This window comes from Falco rusticolus, chromosome 1 (assembly GCF_015220075.1).
Source record: "Falco rusticolus isolate bFalRus1 chromosome 1, bFalRus1.pri, whole genome shotgun sequence".
NCBI classification, from domain to species: Eukaryota; Metazoa; Chordata; class Aves; order Falconiformes; family Falconidae; genus Falco; species Falco rusticolus.
Genome location: NC_051187.1, coordinates 107,933,399 through 107,950,004, shown reverse-complemented (window position 1 = coordinate 107,950,004; position 16,606 = coordinate 107,933,399). Strand labels below are relative to the sequence as shown.

The following is a 16,606-nucleotide window of genomic DNA, read 5'->3' as shown; positions in this document are numbered from 1 at the left end:
TATTTTGTAGTCTGGGCTTCCCCTACTGCCCCACTCTTTTTTCATGCTGACTCTTGAAAACTGCTTCCTTAGGGAGGTACATTTATGGGCTGTGCTTTTTAGGAGATATCCAAGTTTTCTTACCACTAACTGGCTACTTACATTTCCCAAAATGTGCACATTCCTCTTCCAAACACTTCTTTGCTATTCTGAATGTTAATCCTCTGTGCTTTCTCCCAAAGAAAGTAATCACAAGCCCACCACCATATCTCACTAAAGCACAGTTTGCAGGCTGATTTTGCACAAAGCCACCATGGAGTTGTGTTCAGCACAGATTTTCCTGTAGCTTCCAGCTATGTGCATTCCTGTCCACAAAATAAACAACAGGTATATGGGGCTCAGAGCCTTCAAGGGTGACAAAGGACAGGATTTTTCCTTAGGGAAGGAACGAATACTCAGTGCTAGAAGGGGACTAACAGGAAAAAGATATTAAAAGTTTTGTGCTAGGAAATTATGTAGAGGTAAGGGAAAATGCTTGGAGAAGGGAAAGATTACATTTTGAATATCAATTGCTAACTTCTACTGCGTACATTATAATTTTAGTTAGCCAAAGAAATGAGAAGGCATATGAAGACACGAGAATACAAAAAAACAGTCTGAGCAGAAGTGGCAGGTTAAGTATTGAAGCCTAAGTTAGTACTGTAGAAGTTAAATTTTGCACAGCAACTTACCTGAAATTCAGCTACTTTGCAACAGTGGTAAACAGTAGATCAAACTCATGCTGATAAAAATGCTTTCTTAAATAATAGTGATATGATCTAGTTTACAATAAATTGGTTAGTTCAACAAATACTCCAGTATCTAGTGAGCTAAATAACAATAACGATGAAGTACCTCATCAAACTGTTTGTCTTATGAAGGCTGGGTTCCGCTGTGGATAAAAACACACAAAACTCTCCTTTGAGCAGGAACTGAAATGCAGAATGGTCTTTTTTGAATCAACCAAACAAATACTAAATCGAGAAAAATCTCCCAAAATCTGGAAGGAACTCTCTATTGAGAATATTCCCAAAGCAGCATCAAAATCCATTACTGACAGTGCTTGCTGGGAATAAAGCTCTCTTGGCTCTGCAAATTGCCTGAGGACAACTTCTTCTCCAGGAAGCACATGGGCTTCCATAATCTCGGTGGTTCTGCTGCTGGAGAGATGGGACTTTAAACAGGGACATTCCTGTCCAAAAAAGAAAAATCCTTTTTATTACATTCTGAAGCAAAAGATCTGGGTCATTCCTAAGAGACTCTTTTGTTTGGGGGAAGCAAGTTAACCATTTATGGCTTCTCTGCTAAGAAAAGGAAAAACTCATTTCCTGAAGACTCTTTCTGGACTTCATAAATACATTGAACTACTAAGCCTTATACTAGTCTTTTGTGCAAGCCAGAAATGAAATAAAAGATAATCATAGTCTGAACAAAAGTTGTTGTTTTTTATATTAACTTTTGGTTATTTTAATCTCATGAACAACAGCTTTTATCTAAAAAACTTTTAGATAAAAGGTTTCTGGTTAGCAGTACCTTTATGCTCCAGTGTCAGTGCAAACTATGTACGTAAGCAATCTTCAATGCAGTACTTGCTTACACTGTACCTTGCTGATGAAAAATAATAATTGAAGACAACCTTGGAATGTTCTAAAAGCAATCACTGAAATTTTTACTTTGTACTGTGAACACCAAGTGAATCAACCTGATTGCATTCCTACAGTACCTACAGATGCAGATCAGCTATATAACTTCATCAAAAGCTGCAGTTTATGATCTACCATCCAGATTATTACAGAAACACGACAGTATATCTTTACTATGGTGACTGTCACATTAGACGAGCCAAAAACTTTACAGAAATGTATATGGAATAGCGGTGGGTATAGAAAAATAAACAGCTTCTGACCACAATATTCTTGCTAATTATTTGCATATATTTAGGATTTCTTTTCCAAGTCACCGTGTACCAACTTGAAAGAAGTTATTTTCCAACCAGTTTCAATGGATAGCATTTCCTGAGCTTATGTCTGTTTCTAGAACAGTGAAACCAGAAGGCCCAGGTTTTTGCCATTTTTCTGAAATTAAATCTCCTCTCTTTCATGACAATGCACCATTCCGTTTGGCAACATATCTGCACTTTAATTTCTATTTTGCATTAGCCAGTTGTGAAGCTGGCATGCACAACAATATTTTCAGATTATGATCACAGAAGTAGCGGAGATGGTTTAGGGCCTCCAGCCTCTTGTTCATAACAATCTCCTTGTTGCAAGTTTCTGATCTGACAAGAGAGACAGTGGAACAAACCAGACACACACTCTTGATTCTCTTCAGGGTGAGGTTAGCCAGCCTATAGAAAGTTACTCAAGCCAGCTAGTTGATGCTACATGGACACAGGACATATGCTCTGTAGTTTACACACACTCTTGATTCTCTTCAGGGTGAGGTTAGCCAGCCTATAGAAAGTTACTCAAGCCAGCTAGTTGATGCTACATGGACACAGGACATATGCTCTGTAGTTTAGTCATGCAGGACTCTCCTCCAAGCATTTCCAGCCCTTTCTCTAAGAATAATCTGTCCAAAGTTTCACTCATTTTCAAGAATTGAGACCTGAAGTTCAATATCCTACTTTCACATATAAAGAAGTAACTTAATACCTTGTGACCATTCATATGAGACTGACACAAAGCAAGGACCAAACACAACCTGAATGTTGAAGAAGCTCAGTTCCCAAAATCATGGCGTCTTACTCCCAGAAGTCTCTTTCTTTCATAGCGTTAAAGATCAAAAGTAAAGTGAGGTTCTCACCTCACAGTATAAAAATCTACTAAAATCCACTAAAAATCATACAAAAATCTACTGTATTGGGTCTGGCTCAGATGGAGTTAATTTTCTTCATAGTATCCTGTGTGGTGCTATGTTCTGGATTTGTGACTAAAACAGTGTTGATAACACACCAGCCTTCTGGCTGTCACTGAGTGGCACTTGTACCCATACACAACATCCTTTAGTCTCTGATGGGAGCCTTTAGGCTCATTGCCCAAAATGGCTTGGAATCTGCCAAGACAACTAGTGTACTTTTACAAAAATCAATGATATCAGTAACAATCATTCTCTTTCAGACACATCCAGAAATCATTCAGATAGAATGCCGGTTACATTGATGGCTCATTCCTCAGATGGCAAAATTATACTGGCCTTCTTTTCATTAAAGCAGAAGCAAGAAAACCTAAACAGATTACGTATTAATTTTAGATTTCTTTTTCTCCAAAGTAGCAATGATTAATCAGCTTATTCTTTCTGCATATCTATTCTCATGAATAATTATGAAATCTTTGAAACTGTGATTCACCCATAATAAGAGGATGTATTAATTGCTCAAGTAGTTTTAAACTTTGAAAGTTTATCAAGGGATTACGTGTCTTTCCCAAATTTATGCTATGTCAGAAGTATCTTTTCAAGTTGTTTGAAACATCATGGCTTTACAGAAACAAGAGATTTACTCCTCTCCTTTTAAGATAACTTCATTAAGAAAATTATTTGTGAGCAGGTCAGTATATCTGACCTGATGAATTCAGAAATTTGACTAGCAGGATAAATTATATAGAAAAAAGGACTTCAGAAGTTTATAAATAAAATGCCAATTCCCACAAGAAAATATTTCTTTTGAATTTAGCTAAGAACTGTTACCCCTCTTCCTCCTACCCAATTCAATGAATTCTGTACTTTGCAGTGCATTATCATTGCCTTTCTTTTACTGAAGTTTTCAGAATCTTTGCTGTTTCTACTGCCTAACCCCTACAATTTATCATACTGTGCATTTGGAGTATTGATTTTCTGGGCTGTTTGGGGGATGAAACTGAACAGGAGATGCAATTTATATCAACTGAAATACAAGTACCCAAGTAGTCCTCTTGACAGCTACATTAAGAAAATTATCAAGAAAAAATATCAGGGTTTTTAAACATTTATCTCTCTCACATTCAGTGACTTAATTATTGCAAGGTAGTCTCAAATTATGCACCAGACTTCTTTTCTATGCCTTCAGCAAAGATTTAAGGGAATAAAAAATAAAGAGCAAGAACTGGTAACAAAATATACTGTCATTTACATCTGTATTTCTTATTTCACATGTACTCTGGTTAACAAGTGCTTAACTTACAAATCCATGGCTGTTTGGGAGCCACTAGCAGTTAACTTATGTTCCCATGTCAGGCTTTGTATGGGCACCAACATTTTGAGACAATGGACTCTTTCATTCTCTGCAGCATATTCTTGTGTTCGTATCGCAGTGACCAGAGGGAAGGGAACATGACATGACAGAAGCATGGTGGCACAGCGAAAGCTTGTGTGATCCTGAAGTTAATAAATTTAACTAAATTGCATTTTTCACACTTGGATATATCACAGAAACAAATCAAAGGACTTGGATAAAGTACAATATTCCTCTATTAGCTACACCTAAAGCAAAGGGTTTGGGATTTTTGCTACAATTACGTTGGCCAGCAACTCTGATGTCTAGGTCTTCTGGTGAGGTTTAGCTTAGTTTTAGGGAAACATTTCATAGCATTGCTCAAGATAAACATAATTCAGTCATCTGCCTTCTATGCTCACTTTAATTTCATTTAATTTTATCACAATAGTCTGGAAATATAATTTTTTTTTTTCAAAATATCAGCACCTTTCTATTCTTAACTTTGAACATTCTAGATTTTTGCTTAATACATCAGTTCTAAAAATTACATTAATATATATCTTCTCTCCATACTGTACAGGAGCTCCTGAAACAATGGCTTATACCTCATATTGCTAGATGAAAAGCAAATTATGTAATTTTAATTTAGTTTAATTTAATTTAAAGCCAAGGGAGGCTTTGTTACTTATCTGAACATCTGGACTTCTGCTAACTGTTGTAAAGGCTTGGGAAAGATCTGAAGAAGATGTTACTGGATGAAATTCATGATCCTTGCTGTAAAGAAGGTCAGATGAGAATCAGGAAGGTCAGTTCCTAATTTAGCCATTTATGAAGATAACAAAAAATTCTTCATTTCAGACACTTTTATCTACATCTGCTGAAGAGAGTGGATTGTATGCAAGAGGATAGAGAACATCTCTATTCATGTCAGGATGGTACTGTCAGCAAAGCAGTGAAGTCATTCTTACGCAACAATGATATCTGTTAATTTGACATAACTATACTGGGGGACCCTGTTGCAAGACTGAAAATAGCCACATGTAAACAAAAGCTCACTTTGTTCATGTTTTTTTCTTCCTAGATGTAATAAAAAGACTATGATATAGACTCTTGGGCCAAAATACATATAAAAACTACAGCAGGTTCCTGAAATGTGTAGAATTTAAAACTGGTTTGGGGCAAATGGGTGTCTATGAAATATTCAGATCACTTTCTTAGGGCAAGTGGTCCTACAGATAATGTTTCCATAGAACACAGGCTTCTCATTTTGTCTAAAACTAAGCTGAAAAATATTGAAACACCTCAAACTTTTCTTGTTAGGCAACAGCCATGGTTCTGACAAATTTCTATTCTTAAGATGCAACTCAGCATACAAAACAAGAGATTGAGCCCATATTTTATGTGGGGTTTTTTTTATATTTCAGTTAATCCCACTCAACTCAATTTTCTGTCACCAAAGCAGAATTTCTAATGTTCAATTAATTAATTTGCTTACAGTTCAGCTTTTGTTTACAGGAAAGAAAGAAGATAGAGAATGGAGGTGATAGTAAAGACACCAGTATTGCCAAGTGCAAGGTTCAAAAAGTGATGTACTTAGACTTCAGGTCATGTCTCCAGACTTCTAGAATAGGTCTGTCCCTATAAGAAAATTGTGATCATCTAATTAATGATCACTGGTCTCATCAAATATAAGGACCAACACTAACATTTCTGAGGAAGCAATCACTTTGTATGACCATTCTGCACTCTAAGAAGAATCATAGAATTGTTTAGGTTGGAAAAGACTGTTGAGATCCTAAAGTCCAACCGTTAACCCAGTACCACCAAGTCCGTCACTAAAGCATGTCCCTAAGCACCGCATCTACAAGTCTTTTAAATACCTCCAGGGTGGTGATCCAACGGGGACTCCACTGCCTCCCTGGGCAGCCTGTTTCAATGCTTTGCAACCCTTTCAGTGAAGACATTTTTCCTAATATCCAACCTAAACCTGCCCTGGCATAGCTTGAGGCCGTTTCCTCTTGTCCTAGTGCTCGATATCTGGGAGAATGGACCAACATCTACCTCACTACAACCTCCTTTCAGGTAGCTGCAGAGAGTGAGATGGTCACCTCTGAGCCTCCTTGTCTCCAGGTTAAACACCCCTGGTTCCCTCAGCCGCCCCTCACAACACTTGTGCCCCAGCCCCTTCCCCAGCCCCGCTGCCCGTCTTTGGACACGCTCCAGCCCCTCAGTGTCCCTCCTGCAGCGAGGGGCCCAAACCTGAACACAGGATTCCAGGTGTGACCTCACCAGTGCCCAGTGCAGGGGGACGGTCACTGCCCTGGTCCCGCTGGCCATGCTGTTGCTGACACAAGCCGGGATGCTGCTGGCCCTCCTGGCCACCTGGGCACGGTGCTGGCTCGTGCCCAGCCGGCTGCCCACCAGCACCCCCAGGCCCTTTCCCCCCAGGCACTTCCCAGCCGCTCTGCCCCAGCCTGGAGCGCTGCGTGGGGCCGGTGTGACCCCAGGGCAGGACCCGGCACTCGGCCTTGTGGAACCTCATACAAGTGGCCTGGGCCCGTGGATCCAGCCTGCCCAGACCCCTCTGCAGAGCCTCCTGCCCTCCAGCAGATCAGCACCCCTGCCCAGCCGGGTGTTGGCTGCAGACTCGCTGGGGGTGCACTCGATCCCCTCGCCCAGATCACAGACCCAGATCACACGAACCAGGACCGGCCCCAGCGCTGAGCCCTGGGGAACACCCCGTGTGCCCGGCCGCCAGCTGGATGTGGCTCCATTCCCCACCCCCCTTTGGGCTCGGCCAGCCAGCCAGCCTTTTACCCAGCCCGGAGCGCACATGTACAGGCCATGAGCAGCCAGCTTCTCCAAGGGAATGCTGTGGGAGATGGTGTCAAAGGCTTTACTAAAGTTCAGGTAGACATCCACAGCTTTTCCCTCTTCCACTAAGTGGGTTACCTCGTCACAAAAGGAGATCAGGTCCATGAAGCAGGACCTCCTTTCATGAACCCCTGCTGGCTGGTCCCCCGGTTGTCCTGCACATGTTGTGTGATGGCGCTTAAGCCTATCTGCTCTGTAACCTTCCCCAGGATTGAGGTCAGGCTGGCAGGCCTGTAGGTCCCTGGATCCTCCTTCTGGCCCTTCTTGTGGGTGGATGTCACACTGGCTAACCTCCAGTCTTCTGGAATCAGAGTAATTCAGTATTTTCCATTCAATATATCCAGGATTAATTAATTAAAAACCAGCTATAATAGCTATCTACTTTACCAATTAATCTAATATGATCATTTTGCATCTAGGTATTTTCTTTTCAGAGGAAATATTAAACTGCCTTGATTTACTTATATGATGCAGAGGAATTTTGATCATCAAATTTTAATTTCTTTATATATAAGCTTCCTAATTCTTCATTGTCTGCTTTCATCTAAAGATAGCAGGGAAAAAGATGAATAACAGTGAATACAGTAATGAAGCCATTTAAATTAATTAAAAGCTTAAACAATACCAAACCAACAAGGATAATTACATGTCCTTTCAATAATTTTAAGTAGCTATTGAGATCTTAGAAAAATACCAAACTGGGCCTGACATGACTCTGTGAACCAGCAAGAAGACTGCTGTTCATAAGCAAAAAATCTTAATGTTTTTATTTTATAGTTCTTCCAAGATGCATCTTTTCTGAGATACAGTAATTTACCATGCACAGCTTGGTGCATATGGATTTCTGCTTCAGTTAAAATCCAAAGTCTCCAAGTAGAAACTGAATAGTTTTATGTATTGTAGAGGAGGATACTGATTACAAGAGTCTTTTATTCTAAAATACTTCCATTGTTCATAAGGATTTACTTCTACTTATCATCAGACAATGGAAGCCTAATAAAAGAAAAATAAAATTATATCACAGCACAGAAATAACTAGATTGCCTCAACAGCTGCAAACTCCTCAAATTATTACATATACGTCCTAGAATTATCTCTTAGCAATGGAGCTGAATGAAAACATCATTTGTCACTAAAAAAGTACAGCCACTATAGATGTGTCCACCCTTAAATTCCTACAAAAATCTATTGAAATGTTAGACAAAATGAAGTACAAAGACACAAAGTAGGACTTTTAGCAAGAGTTTAACTGCCAGCTTATTTGAAGAGCTGCAAAGTACAGAAATACCAAATGGTGAATTAGGAACAAAGGTTTGGGGTTTTTTGTGTGACCCTCCAAGAAGAAAAATTAAGAACTTACTATCTGGATATAGTTTCTTCTAAAATTAATATTAGTTACTGGTTTAGCAAAAAGTTGCCAGCATTTTTTTTACAAAGACAAAAATTAAACTAAACAAAATAAAGAAAGGAAAGTAGAAGACACATTAGAAGTAATGACTGGCCCAAATTTCAGAACTTAAGGGACATTTGAATTAACTTGAAAGGGCTCAAATTAACTGGATCAGCTCAGGAAAAAAAGTCTGTTTTTCTTAAAGCTACAAAAGCAGTAAGTAATTTACGTGTAATCAAAGAAAAGTGGGTTTGTTCACCAAACTTAGGTATCAAAAATTTTTGGTTTACATAAAGCTAATGTAGGTGCTAGGACTCCTTCTGCAGCCATAAGGGAAGACAGGCATCTCCAAAATAAAATTCCTCTCATCTTGTCCAGGTGCTATCAGCTGTCCAGTAAGTTAAGGTGAGAAAACAGCTTTTCATTTTTAAAGCTACCTAAGATGAATGTCATGTTATGGGGTAGCAGTAGAAGTTTTTGAAATATTAATTTAAAAAAATCATTAAATCTTGCTTGCAAAAATCAGCTTCTTGGAATGTGCAGTTAGGCAGATAGAGAACCAATGCAAAATAAATGCTACAAACTCAGAACACTGAGTATTTGCCCACTGAGGTATTTCAAGAATAGCCAGTGTGTCTTGAACTCTGCCCAATATAATCCTATATTGCATATTAAAGTAGGGATCTAAAGCACTGGCATTACTCTTGCCTGAATTGTGATAGGGAGTGAGGCTGAATAAAAAAAGATATACGTATATGTCAAATTTATATATAAGAGAATCAAGTTTCCATCTCTTTTTTGTGGTAACATGGGATTTGTTATGAAGTTCAGCAAGAAAAAGATTTATCTCTAGGGTTAGGAAAGAGAAATTAGAACCAGAACTTTTTTTTTTTTTTTTTTTTGTCCTTAACTAGAGGCAAGTTGTTGACTCAGGGCCCAGAGACTAGCAGCAACTTCAAACATTACTTACATAATTAAAGGTCTGAGACAAAGACATTTGAAAAATATAAAAGCATATAAAAGTGTACTTCATAAAGTGTTTTGACTACTGAGCAATAATATAATACAAACATAATGAGTCAACACTGAGTTTGTTGATCTACAACTACTATGTCAAAACCATGGTGGAACATAGACATGTTGCAGTTAGAGATTGAAATACAGTGTCCAGAGCACTTTATTTACAGAAATGTCATTTTTTTCTTAGAAATTTGTCTAGTATATCATTCACCCTACTAATTACTTATAGTACTTTCAAGTACGGTTGTGTTCACATTTTTTTAAATTTGTTGTGATATTCACATTAAAAATAATTGAATGACATTTCCAAAGAAGCTTGGAGCACCATACCTTGAGCGGCAAGTGTGTTTGTGCTTTATGCAACATTGTGTGCAAATAACATTGCCATAAAGGGGAAGAGGAAAATGCTGAATGCCGGCAATGTGCTTTCTGCCATGGAGGAAATGGAGTTTCAGCAATTTGTAGCCCCTTTAAAGGAATCACTGGAAGGTTACAGGAGTGAACAGAAAGGAAAGAGAAACAAGGAAACACTGACTTTTTTTTTTTTAAAAAAAAAAACTTTGGAAGGTTGTGAAAACAAATTTTCACATGAAAATTGTCAGCTTTGGCAATAAACCATTGTCAGTATTACTTCAGCTAATATAATATTTTGACTTTGAGAAGTCATGGAGATTGGGGGGCATCCCAGAAGACTGGCAGAAGGCTAATGTCACCCCCATCTACAAGAAGAGCTTAAAGGAGGATCCAGGAAACCACAGGCCCATCAGTCATACTTCAGTCCCTGGGAAAGTTATGGAACGAATCCTCTGGGGGGCCATCACAAGTCAAATGGATTTTTTTTTTACCATGTTTTCTGCTGACAAATTTCTTGCCCATGTCTCTTTCATGGATCTTCACATCTGTGTAGCTTTTTTCTCCCCTGAACTACAGTCAGGTAGTTTCTCTCTGTGTTCTCTCTGGATCCCAGTTTTCTGTCCTGTTGTGTGGTCCCACTGCAGTGCAGGCTTTGAGCTGAAGGACGTCAGTCACTCTTTGAAGCTGACCCACATCAGATGTTTGAGAGGCACTCAGAATGGCGAGGAAGCAGCACAGACACCCAGGAACAGCTGTTCAGAGCTATCAGTTACTAAACTCGCTGCAGACCATGTGCAAGCCACAATAGTTTGAAAGCCAGCTTTTGAAACGTTTGCACAGGAAGAGGTAAATGCCTGTCCCAGTACAAAAAGCTACCTGGGTGAAGAAATTCAACCCACGCAGCTGAAGTCTGAGAGAATTGCAAACATGTTAAATAGGGCCATAAAATGGGAAGCTTCAGATGTTCCTATTTACGAAGTAGGGCATGGGGAAAAAGGAAAGGGGCAGTGTCAGCCCTGCCTGCGGTATCTAGAGCTTTATCTTCAGTGTCTAATAACTGTGACCTCACAACGAAATACCATTGTGTAAAATACAGTGATGCTCTGTGAAGCAGGTGTGAGATTTCAGGCTTCCCTGCTGCTTTAAACTAGGCTTACTCTGACTCTCTTCTGAGCCCAGTGAAATCTTTGTAGTGTGTGTCTGCTTCAGCAGGGTTGGCAGTAAGTTACTCCTGTTGCTCCAGTTCCAAATAGCATTGGACGTTCTACAGAGAGACAGCCGTTTGAGCCTCCTCAGGTGGAGAACACTGAGCCTGGACCTCACACATTTAGAGGCAGTGGCCCTAACAAAGCTGGAGGAGATGTGCCTTTAAAGAAAAGCATGCCTCCTGTTCCTATGCACGTTCTCTGAAAGACATTGATTTTCTCTTAGGGGAGAGACCTTGCTACAATGTGCCAGACACCAAACAACTGACACTCAACCCCAGTTATGTGGGACAACAGCGTGAATTCATTTGCACACTCATCCTCAGATTCCCCAGTGGCTCAGTCCGGGTGGCTCCTCTTTAGTGTGCCAGTCTTTCTGGTAGCTAACAATATGTTTCAGGTTTCATTCTTCTGACAAGAAGCTAAAATATCAGATATTGCAAATGTTCCTCAGTCCCACTGAGTACTGTATTCATCAGTGAAACTAGGACTGAAAGAGATTTGCTTATCTATTACCTGAAGGTTGTATTCATCTATCCTAGCTTACACCTGCATGCCTGTGCCAAGAGGCAGGCTCCAAGCATCAGACATACTTATCCATCAAGTAATACCAGGCTGAAAGACTTAGCAGGAATGACATAAATATGGCTTTCAGTACATTTGCTAAAAATGAGTGTAGTCTAATCATCATACTTGTCAAAGAAAAAAAAAAAAGAAGTAAGCATTTTAAAGACCTGCTGTAAGTAATTTCTGTGAAATCCAACTCCTATTTATACAACAGATATTTTCTGTTGCTTGAAAACTGTTCCATCTTTACCCTGGGTATATCCCCTTTGAAAATTAAAAAGTATCTTTTATCCTACTCGGTAAATAAGCTTAACCTTCTAGCTATTCATTTGACCTTATTTTCTTAGACCAGCCTTGAAGTTACATTTTCCTTTTTTGCAGTGTTAATATGTAGTGAATACCAAGTCATCCAACACTGCATTGATGTATTCCAATATCATCCCAATACACTCCCTTTGGATTAATTAAAAAAGAAATATGAACTTTCCATTGTATAGGAATTCTCCACAACCTTGGCTTTATAAAAAAAGTCTGATAGAACTGTTGATCCATTAGCTTTATAATTCTTTGATGAAGTTAAACACAACTGTGGCAAGATGGGATTTTTTTCCCCTACAAAATCTATATTAAGATATCAGCCTGCAAGTAAACAATAAAACAAACACCAGGGACTTTGCCAGACTGAATCCCACTAGTCAATTGTGGTTAAGAAAGAAAAATATTAAGACTTCATCTAAAATCAAATGCCATTTGATCAGCAGCATGTGAACCACAGCATAGCCATAACTGAATACTGAATTTCTGAATAGTGAATAACAAAACTGAATAGTGTTTATCAAACACTAATTCAGGTCCCTTGCTCTTCTCTCCCATGGTTCACCATGCTCACCTTTTTGACCACCCCACATGATGCATCATAAAAGACGAGGTCCAAAGGAAACAAAGGTTTTGTTTCCTTAGGACAAGGACAAAGACAACTGTAAGAAAGACAAGTTTTAATGGTTTCTCTATCTGTGAGCAAGTGATTTCACATTTTAAAAAGTGAAAGATCTAAAATATAAACATCCATAAATGCAAGCTAGATATACTCACTCACCTGCACAGGCACAATGGAACCACATGGCAATTTTTGCAGTCAGACTAAAAAACAGCAGTAGACACCAAGGTCCTCAAAAGTTTTTTTCTGAATCAAGCATTTTTCAAGCAAAAGAGACCTTGTATTAGAATGAATAGGCATCACTAAAAGTACCAAACAGCTAAATTCCACATGCAAGCTCCCATCACACATAATGTTTAAACAGAATCAAAGAGATGATAGATGTGATCTTTGTATAAATGGAATTATCACTAAAAGCACAGAAACCTCTTTAAGTTCCTTTGTTCAATGACCAGATTTGAGAGAGGTCAAAATATCTTTCCCCTATTAATTTTTCCACTGAAAAAATACACACTATTTGGATATAATAGAAAAAGCAAATACAGATCATCTAAATACAGATATTTTTGTAAAAAGGGACAAAGCATAAAAGATATCTTTGCTTCTTCAACTTAGGACATCCACTTCATGGAAGATTTGGAAGAAAGCAGAATTATTTTACACTTGCAGTGGGTAGCACAACTTGTATGGTAAACGAGAAAATAAGCAGCAGCACACAGATAGCTCCAAATCACAATGTAAGATCCTAGATAACATACTATAGTTTGGTTCATTTCTAATCTGCACCTAGACTTTCACTTACAGCACAAATGAGAAATCAGACCCATTCTTCATTTTGTATTTGACATCCTGAGGATTATTCTTGACATGCTGCACTGATATCAGAAATAAATTGTTAGTAAATTGAACAGTGTTCTAAAAGATATTTGGCTGCATTGTTCATATTATGTGCCCTTAACAGTATTAGACTGAGCAATAGAAGATTGAACCTTAAGGCATATGTATAATAGGATTGAAATGCAGTTCATATGCCAAGTCAGGTCTTGGTTTTCTTGATCGTAGTCCTTATGAGTACAATCTTAGCATCTCATTAATAAAATCATCATATAAAACCTGTATTTGCATTACACGTAAATATTAAAAATTCTAAGGTTGCAAAGTCAAAGACTGGAAAAAGACAGAGATAGAGCTACCTGTGTAATAAACTGCATTATGTAATTATGCCAGACTTTTTAAAAAAGGGTCAGTATTCACTATGGTGCATTTAAGTTAAAAACAACAAAAAAATATTTTAAAAAAAAGGAGTTAAAAAAAAGAGTCCATACAAGGAACTCAAGAGTTCCACTGACATTTCAAAGTTGTCATCTGGACATGCTGATGACTATAACTGGGTGAATTTATATTAAAAATGTAAAAGCCATGGCTCCAATCTAGGGCACACATTCTAATAAACTACAGTACATGAGGGAGAAGAAATTAAGAGTTACATTGTGCCCAGATGTTATGAGGATTACATGAGGTTCAGAATGGGCTTCCACCACTCAAACAATTATCAGGAGATAACCACTGATTCTCGTGCCCAGGGTAACGCAGAAACTGCTTGCTTCAGTTAATCAGTTGTCTGAAGAGCAGAGGCCCAGAAAATATTACAGCCTCTGATGGTGATATCAGAGTTCAGTAATCTGGGAAACTGAGGTACAAGGATGTCAGAGATGTCCATCATCCTGCAGGAGATGTCCATCTGTCAGAGAAGGAGAAGAGGATTTTTGGTCATAGGCTTGCCAAGCTGGTGAAGAAGGCTTTAAGCTAAAGTCCTGGGGAAGGAAACCTCGATCCATCCCACTCCTACCAGTTTGATGCCAGCGCTAGCAAGAGATGCTCAGACCCTGGAGAGGGATTGCAGGTCAGCAGGAGAGCACCTGAAGAGCAGCACAAAGGGTTCCAGCCACTCCAGCCAGTAAGTCAGCTTCATTGGGGCCCACCTTAAATGCCTCTATGCAAACACACATAGCATGGGGAACAAACAAGCGGAGTTAGAGACTTGGGGGTGTTGGTGCTCAACATGACCCAGCAATGTGCGCTTGCAGCCCAGAAAGCCAACCATAACCTGCACTGCATCAAAAGAAGCCTGGCCAGAAGGTCGAGGGAGGTGATTCTTCCCCTCTACTCCACCCTCATGAGATCTCACTTGGAGTACTGTGTTTAGCACTGGAGGCCCCAACATAAGAAAGGCATGGACCTGTTGGAATGAGCCCGGAGGAGGGCCACGAAGATGACCAGAGAGCTGGAGCACCTCTCCTGTGAAGACAGGCTGAGAGAGTTGGGGTTGTTCAGCCTGGAGAAGAGAAGGCTCCAGGGAGACCTTATAGGGCCTTCCAGTACATAAAGGGGGCCTACAAGAAAGCTGGAGAGAGACTTTTTAAAAGGACATGTAGCAATAGGACAAGGTAATGGCTTTAAACTAAAAGAGGGCAGATTTAGATTAGATATTAGGGAAAAAAAGATTTAAAATCCCAGTGATAAGACACTGGCACAGGCTGCCCAGAGAAGTTAGGGATGCCCCATCCCTGGAACTACCTGGTCTAGTGGAAGATGCCCCTGTCCATGGCCAGTGGGGTGGAATTAGAGGATCTTCAAGGTCCCTTCCAACCCAAGCCATTCTACAATTCTACATAATGCAGGAACAGACTGAAAAGCATAACAGCTGCTAAACTTCAGGTTAGTTCCAGGGAGACCAAAGCTCTTCACCTAAAAGTTTGGTATTTAAATTTATGGATCTGTGTCAGGAATTTGTTAGCTAATGAGAGAAGATTTGTTAAGGTGAAGGGAAAGGAGCCAAGGACAAAAGGAAGAAAACAGAAAGATTATCTGGTGGAAGAGGACTAAGTGAAAATGTAAAAAAACCCAAAACTTTCAGAAAGTCTGCAGAGGAGAAAAGACTTCAGAATGAAGATTCTAGAATCTAGTTTGGTATCACCACTTGAGTCCTACAGATCTCTGCCTGAATTGCCTCAGGTCCAGCTACAAAAAAAGAGAAAAGGGGTGTTTCTATCTGCAGAACAGGTTCAATGCACTCTGATCTCTCTTGCCTCGGGAATCCACCACCTGTGGAGAGTGCCCATGAGCTCCTGCAGCCCTAAACAAGGCCGAAAATTCCAGGTAGGTTTAAGGTTATAATTTCAGCACGGAGAAGCTCCATGACTGTTTTTCACTGCAAATATTTTAAGGACATTCAGAAGAATTTAGAGAATTACAGTTTGCATAAGCCTGTTCACCAGGCAAAAAGACAAACAAGATGGCTAAACTTAAGTTAGAAAACCAGGCAAACTAAAAATTCAGATATTGGATTAATCTCCTTGTCATATGTGACTAGATATGCACATTATAGAAATTAAACAAGCAAGCTGTGAATGTTGTGGGACAAGGATTAAAGACAAAACTACACACATGTCCAGTTAAAACCATTAAAAAAATTAGAATTTGCTAAAATATTTGATGGCTTGGATTTTAGTAGTTTTTAGCTGAAAACTGCATGAAAAGAAAGTAAGGGGGAGAGATCAATCTGGAATTTGCGCATTCAAAAGGAAAGACCTCAGCATCCTCCAAATTTTCCACATCAGGCTGCCTAGGAAACCTGTCTGTCAGCATTGACTCGAGGATGAAGATCCATTTAGACAGAACAGCTGAAGCAGGTGCTGTCTTCAATTTATGGTCCTTTTCTAAAGGTTGCTATTCCCAAAGCAGAGATGGCTGAGAGAGCAAGCTATCCACTCCTGAACTGCCACAGCCAACATCCAAACATTTTAACATAACCTGAGATTAGTCATCCAACCAACTTCATCTTGGCTGTAGAAAGTGGAAGATTAAGCAGAACTCAGGCCTTATCGATAGCAGACCATCAGCCCTCAGATTCCAACCATCTGGCACGTCTGCCTGAACCACGTCCTGTAAATCAGCCTGAGATACATTCCTTCCACTGTTTGAACACAAATATGAGTGTAGAGCACCTCAGCTTTCAAGCTGAAATTTGTCTGAAAGCTTTTCCTGTA

General features: G+C 39.4%; 1 long non-coding RNA gene across 4 annotated transcripts in view; it reads right to left on the bottom strand.

Moving 5' to 3' along the window:
• The window catches only part of LOC119151257, a 109,989-nt gene extending 105,009 nt beyond the window's left edge, over window positions 1-4,980 (bottom strand). For all 4 annotated transcript variants that reach the window (XR_005105352.1, XR_005105356.1, XR_005105359.1 and 1 more), the window contains exon 1: window positions 874-4,980. This is a non-coding gene — a long non-coding RNA (uncharacterized LOC119151257). The remainder of the gene's footprint in view (window positions 1-873) is intronic.
• Window positions 4,981-16,606: the final 11,626 nt, after the last annotated feature.